This window comes from Acipenser ruthenus, unplaced genomic scaffold (assembly GCF_902713425.1).
Source record: "Acipenser ruthenus unplaced genomic scaffold, fAciRut3.2 maternal haplotype, whole genome shotgun sequence".
NCBI lineage: Eukaryota > Metazoa > Chordata > Actinopteri > Acipenseriformes > Acipenseridae > Acipenser > Acipenser ruthenus.
In genome coordinates, this window is record NW_026708899.1 from 22,501 (window position 1) to 32,037 (window position 9,537).

The following is a 9,537-nucleotide window of genomic DNA, read 5'->3' on the forward strand; positions in this document are numbered from 1 at the left end:
CACACACACACAGTAGTTAAGGGAGCACACACACACACACACACACACACACACACACACACACACACAGTAGTTAAGGGAGCACACACACACACACACACACACACAGTAGTTAAGGGAGCACACACACACACACACACACACACACACACACACACACACACACAGTAGTTAAGGGAGCAACACACACACACACACACACACACACACACACAGTAGTTAAGGGAGCAACACACACACACTCACACACACACACACACACAGTAGTTAAGGGAGCAACACACACACACACACACACAGTAGTTAAGGGAGCACACACACACACACACACACACACAGTAGTTAAGGGAGCACACACACACACACACACACACAGTAGTTAAGGGAGCACACACACACACACACACACACACAGTAGTTAAGGGAGCACACACACACACACACACACACACACACACACACACACACACACACACAGTAGTTAAGGGAGCACACACACACACACACACACACACACACACACACACACAGTAGTTAAGGGAGCCACACACACACACTCTCACACACACACACACACACACACAGTAGTTAAGGGAGCAACACACACACACACACACACACAGTAGTTAAGGAAGCAACACACACACACACACAAACACACACACACAGTAGTTAAGGGAGCAACACACACACACACACACACACACACACACACAGTAGTTAAGGGAGCAACACACACACACACACACACACACAGTAGTTAAGGGAGCAACACACACACACACACACACACACACTCACACACACACACACAGTAGTTAAGGGAGTAAAATCCTCATTTACTATCCATGATATTTTCGCTTGCATTAGTAAATGAATCGTATATTGCATCGGCTGCATCAAATGTAACAAGCTATATATATACTACTATATATTACTTAGAAAATCAGAAAGAGAACCTTTAGAATACATTCGGTTTGTAGATGATATTTTGGGGGTTTGGACACATGGAGAAGAATCTCTTTTCCAGTTTCATAAAATGGCAAATGAAATACACAGTAATATTAAGGTGGACCTTCGATGGACAAGGAAAGAAATAGAATTTTTAGATACCATAGTAAAACTTGAAGAAGGTTCAATTGAGACTGACCTCTTCTGTAAACCTACTGACATGCACCAGTATTTCCACATGTCCTCTGCACATCCGATACACACTAAAAGGGCAATCCCAAAGGGTCTAGTAATAAGAATACGAAGAATATGCTCAAAAGAAAGTGACTATGTAAAACAAAGAAATGTATTAAAAACAGATCTTAAAAAAAGAGGATACAAAGAAAGAATTATAGAGACGGAGTTAAGAAAAGTGGATAAACTAAAAAGAGATGATCTACTAGATTATAAAAATAGAGATAAAAAGGTCAAAAGAGTCCCATTAATAATGACTCACTCTAAACTTTTGCTCAATATTTCTAAGATAGTTTGGAAACACTTGCGGATTCTACATAATTCAGAAAAATTAAACAAAGTATTTCTTAAGGCCCCAGTTGTAGCATTCAAAAGAGAAGCTAATTTAGGTGATATTTTAGTTCACAGTAAACATAAAAGAATAATTGACAAAATAGGTTCTACGAACATGTGCACTAGTAGATGTAAAGTGTGTAAACACATAGACAAACGTAAAAATATAATTAAACATAAGAACACCACATATCCACTAAAAACTAATACCTACTGTAAAAATAGCAATGTCGTTTATGGAATAGCCTGTGAAAAATGTGATGAAATCAAATATGTTGGAGAGACTGGAACTACTTTATATAAAAGAATTCAGAACCACCTTTCATTAATTAGAAATAAAAAAATGAATGAACCAATAGTACAGCACTTAACCAGTCAGGGACATGACATAAATGATGTAAAGTTTGTAGTATTAGAACAGCTCAAATTAGACAATGCGACATATAGAAGAATAAAAGAAAGTAAATGGATAAATAGGCTGAACACGATTATGCCAGCGGGACTCAACAGAAAAGAATGAACTAATTAACTTCAATAAATATATAACATTTAAATAAATAAACAAAATTCATTCAAAAGTTGTGCATGCTGATGCGCTGGGGAGGCCAAATCTAGACTGATCCTCAGAGCCAGCATTGCATGATATAATAAAAATATAAGTTTATGTAAAGTAGTGTTAATTGGAATTAATACAGATTCAAAGATAGAAGTAAAAATGATGTCACAATATATAGAACACCATTACATCATGTAAGAATAAATCATGGATTTGAATGTAAACAATAACAAGTAGTTGTCATGCCGTCAAAAACCTATAAATACCTCCAATGTTTGGATTCAAACACAGGCTCCCTTGAGAAAGATATGTACAACATATCGAAACGTTGGGCAGCTGGCTCTTTGAGCTAAAATATATATATATATATATATATATATATATATCGATGAAACAAAACGCCGCTTGGCCGATCGCTTCGTGGAGCATCTGAGAAGTACACGAATCAACACCTCTACCTTTCCGGACGCCAGACATTTGAACAGAAATGACCACACTAGAGAAGACATCCCAATTCGTGGGATGGTTCAATGCTACGGAACTAATGCTGTCAGGAAACAACAGGAATGTGAACTTATTTTCAAAACTAGGCACTTTGGAGCCATTTGGAATTCTGTTCTGAGGTCATCATCATCATCATCCTCATCCTCATCCTGGAATTCTGTTTATAAGACGACTTGTTTGTTTTTTATTAACTTCTTAAAGCACTGGTTTTTTTTTTGTATTCAGCCGATGAAGGACTTGTAGTCCAAAACGTCCTGATCATTGATTTGTAATCAATTATTCTACCTTTTTAAGTACCTGAAATATCCTTTTCTCTTTTTTTCTTATTGATCATTTTGGTACACAGCTGTTTTCCCTTAGATAGATAGATAGATAGATAGATAGATAGATAGATAGATAGATAGATAGATAGATAGATGTCAGGACTGCCCAGTCCCTGACCACCTTCCGGCGCCTCCTTAAGACTCACCTCTTCAAACAGCACCTGTAGAACTCCTCTGTTTGTATCCTGGGACACTATCACCCTTCATTTAAATGTGCTTTATTTTGCTCTTATCTGCCCCCTATTTTACTGCATTTAATCCTGTACTTCAGAATACTGTAATCTGCCAAGTGTTTAACCTGTAGTACTTTGTATTTAATCACATCCTGATGTAACTATCACTATTTAATCATATCCTGATGTCACTATCACTATTATCTGCTGTATTATTGAATTGTGGTTTGTCACACTTGAACAAAAGTTATTGTATTTCTTGCTCTTATTGTATTACTTGTATTGTAACACTTGAAATGTATTTGCTTACGATTGTAAGTCGCCCTGGATAAGGGCGTCTGCTAAGAAATAAATAATAATAATAATAATAATAATAATAATAATAATAATAATAATAATAATGATGATAATGATAGATAGATAGATAGATAGATAGATAGATAGATAGATAGATAGATAGATAGATAGATAAAGACGCCTGGTTCATATAATAATAATAATAATAATAATAATAATAATAATAATAATAATAATAATAATAAGATAGATAGATAGATAGATAGATAGATAGATAGATAGATAGATAGATAAAGACGCCTGGTTCATATAATAATAATAATAATAATAATAATAATAATAATAATAATAATAATAATAATAATAGTTTAGACAGCACTTGGATCTACATCACTGGGGATAATAACGCGTTGTGATCCGAACTGGTTGCATCCCAGTTCATAATTTGTATTCTATAGTACGATTATCCGCACTCACTGTAAACCGGACTGTGTTTTTTAAACACGACTCTTGCAATATTGTAACTCTGAGCTGCCCTGTAACTCTGTGCGAGTCGCCGGGGATAAAAACAGGCGTCCGACAAACACACAAACAGAACAACAAATACATAAAAACGAAGTAAAAACGTCAAAACCACAGCAAATTTAAAATGAAGTTAAAAGTTTACCTACCGTTTTTAGAAGAGGCGCAAGCCGTAAATCCAGCAATATAAACATTTGAGTGCTCGGTTTTGTTAAATAAAACGCGTTATTTATTTATTTATTTATTTATTTATTTATTTAGTTTTCTTTCTGTATACGTAGGTTTTAATTATTTAGTTTATGATACGAGTAAAAAAGGTCTGTCAGTCAAAATATAGTAAACTTGTTCAGTCTGGGGAAGACAGAAAAGAAAGTTGGGACAAAAAAACTCTTTCTCTCTCTCTTTCTTTCTTTCTCTCTCGCTTGACTTAAACAAAAGCCATGTTGTTTTTTTTAAAAACAAATAAATATTTCACTCTATAATTTTTTTTTGTATGTTCTTTATGGAAAACCCGTCTGTTTTCTCAACGCTACCCCGGTTCGCGGGCTTCTTCTTCGGCGTAAAATATTAATCCACAACGCGGCTTTGCCATAAGTTTTCACCGCGAACAACTACAAAAAAAGAAATGAATTCTTCTCAAAACCAGGTGAATCGAGAGAGAGAAAAAAACATGAAAAAAAAAAAGTTTGTTTCTCTCTAGGGAGGGACTGAAACGAATGAGAGAAAGAGGGAGGGAGGGAGAGAAAGGAAAGGCCGACTCAGTCTTAAAGCTACAGTGCTCATTTTTTAAAAAATTTTCATTATCAAGCTGTGTGGTCCAGTGGTTAAAGAAAAGGGCTTGTAACCGGGAGGGTCCCGGGTTCAAATCCCACCTCAGCCACTGACTCACTGTGTGACCCTGAGCAAGTCACTTAACCTCCTTGTGCTCTGTCTTTCAGGTGAGATGTAATTGTAAGTGACTCTGCAGCTGATAGTTCACACACCCTAGTCTCTGTAAGTCGCCTTGGATAAAGGCATCTGCTAAATAAAATAATGATAATAATTTTAGGGTGAGAATTCTGCCCAGAAATGGTCTGAAAACTGGGACGGTCCCAGCATTCCTGGAAGGTATTTGTTCTGTATTTATGTCAGACGCCTGCTTTTATCCCAGACGACTCGCACAGGTGCCACAGGGCAGCTCAGAGTTACAATGAAAGATTCATGTTTAAACACAGTCTAGTTTACACTGAGTGTGAGTAATACTGGGCTGCAGCCAGTTCGGATCACGTCATCGTCTCCCAGTGGCACAGTGGGAGCGGATCAAGCTGAGGATCCAGCATCGGGGTGCTGAGCTCAAGCAACTGCGGGGAAAATCAACTACAACTCCCGTGAGCCTCTAGCGTCAGCCCCGGTGCAGAGGCGTGCTGGGAAGTGTAGTCGGAGCGGTAGAGCAAGCGATCTGTGTGACGCTGTGCGAAATCAACTACAACTCCCGTGAGCCTCTAGCATCAGCCCCAGTGCACAGGCATGCTGGGAACTGTAGTTTTTTTTAAAAAAAAACAAAAACCAATGTAAGATTCATTTTAAAACACAGTGCGGTTAAAGGTGAGTGAAGATAACATCACTGCAGTGCAATATAAACCGGGACGCAGCGAGACAGGATTACATCATTTAGAACTACAATGACGTTTTTCACGGTGTCATAGCGCTCGGATCTTTTGACGTCACGGTGCGTGTGAAATAAACAGTCGGTCAAAAATGTTCCACAGGGTCAAAGGGAAGGTTAAAAAAATTAAAAAATTGGCTGTTACTATTGCAACCGACTGCATTTATTTTTTTTTCCATCCCCGAGGCTGCCTCCTCTCTTTATACATTGGTATGTAAACCGTTCGCTAAAGCTAATGGAGCAGAAAACACGTTTCAAACGATCACTTTGAAAGTCTGAAAACCGCAACAGGATTCGCTTCGTTTACTCTTAGAAACGCGTACCAGACTATCTGTGCTTTACAATGCTTCCCTATGCTTTACCAGACCTCTCTGTGCTTTACAATGCTTCCCTATGCTTTACCAGACTATCTGTGCTTTACAATGCTTCCCTATGCTTTAACCAGACCTCTCTGTGCTTTACAATGCTTCCCTATGCTTTACCACACCTCTCTGTGCTTTACAACGCTTCCCTATGCTTTACCAGACTATCTGTGCTTACAATGCTTCCCTATGCTTTACCAGACCTCTCTGTGCTTTACAATGCTTCCCTATGCTTTACCAGACCTCTCTGTGCTTTACAATGCTTCCCTATGCTTTACCAGACCTCTCTGTGCTTTACAATGCTTCCCTATGCTTTACCAGACCTCTCTGTGCTTTACAATGCTTCCCTATGCTTTACCAGACCTCTCTGTGCTTTACAATGCTTCCCTATGCTTCACCAGACCTCTCTGTGCTTTACAATGCTTCCCTATGCTTTACCAGACCTCTCTGTGCTTTACAATGCTTCCCTATGCTTTACCAGACCTCTCTGTGCTTTACAATGCTTCCCTATGCTTTACCAGACCTCTCTGTGCGTTACAATGCTTCCCTATGCTTTACCAGACCTCTCTGTGCTTTACAATGCTTCCCTATGCTTTACCAGACCTCTCTGTGCTTTACAATGCTTCCCTGTGCTTTACCATGCTTTATTACACTTTACTGTGCTTTTACTGTGGGGAGACTATTTTCTAAGGGACAGATTTATCAACATATTTTAAAACCACCAAAAATAAAAAGAAACTATTATAAAATAAACTATTAAAATGTGCTTCAGGCTGGATTTATTTTGTAAAGGTGTGTTGAAATACTTTCTCTCATGATTATTATTATATTGTCTCTAGGGCTCTCCTCTCTCCCCCTACTTCATCTGTCTGAACTTGTAACAGCGATGTGCCTTCGGGGTTAGAAAAAGAGAGGGAGGAGAGAGAAGAGAAAGGAGCGAGAGGAGAGGGGAGAGAGGAGAGAGAAGAGAAAGGAGTGAGAGGACAGAGGAGAGAGAGGAGAGAAAGGAGAGAGAGAGAGAGGAGAGAGGAGAGAAAGGAGCGAGAGGAGAGAGAGGAGGGAGGAGAGAGAGAGAGGAGAGAAAGGAGAGAGAGAGAGAGGGGAGGGGGGAGGAGAGAGGAGGGAGGAGAAAGAGGAGAGAGAGGAGGGAGGAGAGAGAGAGAGGAGAGAAAGGAGAGAGAGAGAGGAGTGGGGGGAGGAGAGAGGAGGGAGGAGAGAGAGGAGGGAGGAGAGAGAGAGAGGAGAGAAAGGAGAGAGAGAGAGAGGAGAGGGGGGGAGGAGAGAGGAGGGAGGAGAGAGAGGAGAGAGAGGGAGTAGGCGAGAGAGAGGAGAGATGAGGAGAGGAGAGAGGAGAGGAGAGAGGGAGAGAGAGAGGGGGGGGGGGGGGGGTACTGACTTGACCTAACTAGGTTAATATTTCTGTTGACTGATTTAGGAAACCTTGCCCTGAAGTGATTCCTGAAGCAATTGTTTTAAACCAAATATTCAGGCCTGTAGTTTTAGCAAGACTCAAACAGCTCAGAGCAGAGGGAGGCTCTTAAGAGGACAGGAGAGCATTAAAACGTTTCTCTGCTAACTTTACTTTCTCTCTCAGTCTCTTCTGGTTTGGAGTTTCTGATCCAGTGAAGTTCTGGATGACGAAGGCATTAAAACGTTTCTCTGCTAACTTGACTTTCTCTCTCAGTCTCTTCTGGTTTGGAGTTTCTGATCCAGTGAAGTTCTGGATGACGAAGGCATTAAAACGTTTCTCTGCTAACTTGACTTTCTCTCTCAGTCTCTTCTGGTTTGGAGTTTCTGATCCAGTGAAGTTCTGGATGACGAAGGCATTAAAACGTTTCTCTGCTAACTTGACTTTCTCTCTCAGTCTCTTCTGGTTTGGAGTTTCTGATCCAGTGAAGTTCTGGATGACGAAGGCATTAAAACGTTTCTCTGCTAACTTGACTTTCTCTCTCAGTCTCTTCTGGTTTGGAGTTTCTGATCCAGTGAAGTTCTGGATGACGAAGGCATTAAAACGTTTCTCTGCTAACTTGACTTTCTCTCTCAGTCTCTTCTGGTTTGGAGTTTCTGATCCAGTGAAGTTCTGGATGACGAAGGCATTAAAACGTTTCTCTGCTAACTTGACTTTCTCTCTCAGTCTCTTCTGGTTTGGAGTTTCTGATCCAGTGAAGTTCTGGATGACGAAGGCATTAAAACGTTTCTCTGCTAACTTGACTTTCTCTCTCAGTCTCTTCTGGTTTGGAGTTTCTGATCCAGTGAAGTTCTGGATGACGAAGGCATTAAAACGTTTCTCTGCTAACTTGACTTTCTCTCTCAGTCTCTTCTGGTTTGGAGTTTCTGATCCAGTGAAGTTCTGGATGACGAAGGCATTAAAACGTTTCTCTGCTAACTTGACTTCTCTCTCAGTCTCTTCTGGTTTGGAGTTTCTGATCCAGTGAAGTTCTGGATGACGAAGGCATTAAAACGTTTCTCTGCTAACTTGACTTTCTCTCTCAGTCTCTTCTGGTTTGGAGTTTCTGATCCAGTGAAGTTCTGGATGACGAAGGCATTAAAACGTTTCTCTGCTAACTTGACTTTCTCTCTCGGTCTCTTCTGGTTTGGAGTTTCTGATCCAGTGAAGTTCTGGATGACGAAGGCATTAAAACGTTTCTCTGCTAACTTGACTTTCTCTCTCAGTCTCTTCTGGTTTGGAGTTTCTCTCTCTCTCTCTCTCTCTCTCATGATTTAAATATGCTGTTATGTTGTTATAACGGTACATTAGCGTGTATCGTTATAGTTTCATATAGTCTGTTTGGGGCGATGGTTGAATCTCGGGAATGCACGGTCGGCAACTAAAGAGTTATTACAAAATTGGCCGTTGACCACGCTTGTTAAAAAAATGTTGTGCAGAATATAGCCGATGTAATGCTTGCTAATTCTACGCTGGAAAGAGAGAGAGAAGAGGGAGGAGAGAGAGGAAGGAGGAGAGGAGAGGAGAGAAGAGAGAGAGGAGAGAGGGAGTGGAGAGAGGAGAGGAGAGAGAAGAGGAGAGAGGAGAGAAGAGAGGAGAGGAGAGAGAAGAGGGGAGGGGAGGAGAGAGGAGATGGGAGAGAGATTGGAGAGAGGAGAGAGAGGAGAGGGGAGAGAGGAGAAAGAGCAGAGGGGAGAGGAGAGAGAGAAGAGAGGGGAGGGGAGGAGAGAGGAGATGGGAGAGGGATTGGAGAGAGGAGAGGTGAGGAGAGAGGAGAGGAGAGAGAGGAGAGAGAGGAGAGAATAGGGGAGGGGAGGAGAGAGGAGATGGGAGAGGGATTGGAGAGAGGAGAGAGGAGGGAGAGAGGAGAAGAGGAGAGAGAGGAGAGGAGAGAGAGAGAGAGGAGAGAGGATAGTGTTTTGGTTTTGTTTTGTGCTCTGTGCCCAGCGGTTGAACCCACAGTACTCGTCTCTGTCAACTTACACCCTCTGAAACAACGACACATATTTTCAAAAGTTTTAATGAATAAAAAAACAAAAACTCCTTGAATGACGATTTCCCGCAAAACAAGATTTGCAGAGATTAGCGTCAAGGCAGACAGGTTTAACGAAAGAAAGAAAGACAGAACGAAAGAAAGAAGAGATGCAATGGAGCAGGGAGAGTGAAAGAGAGAGAGAGGATTGAAAAGGC

At 40.6% G+C, this 9,537-nt stretch overlaps 1 protein-coding gene across 1 annotated transcript in view; it reads right to left on the reverse strand.

Moving 5' to 3' along the window:
- Positions 1 to 4,630, reverse strand: part of LOC131736706 (neurotrophin-4-like) — a 19,015-nt gene extending 14,385 nt beyond the window's left edge. Inside the window, exon 1 of the mRNA XM_059021945.1 lies at positions 4,043 to 4,630. The gene's annotated coding sequence lies outside the window, so the exon portion shown is untranslated. The remainder of the gene's footprint in view (positions 1 to 4,042) is intronic.
- Between the last annotated feature and the right edge of the window lie 4,907 nt (positions 4,631 to 9,537).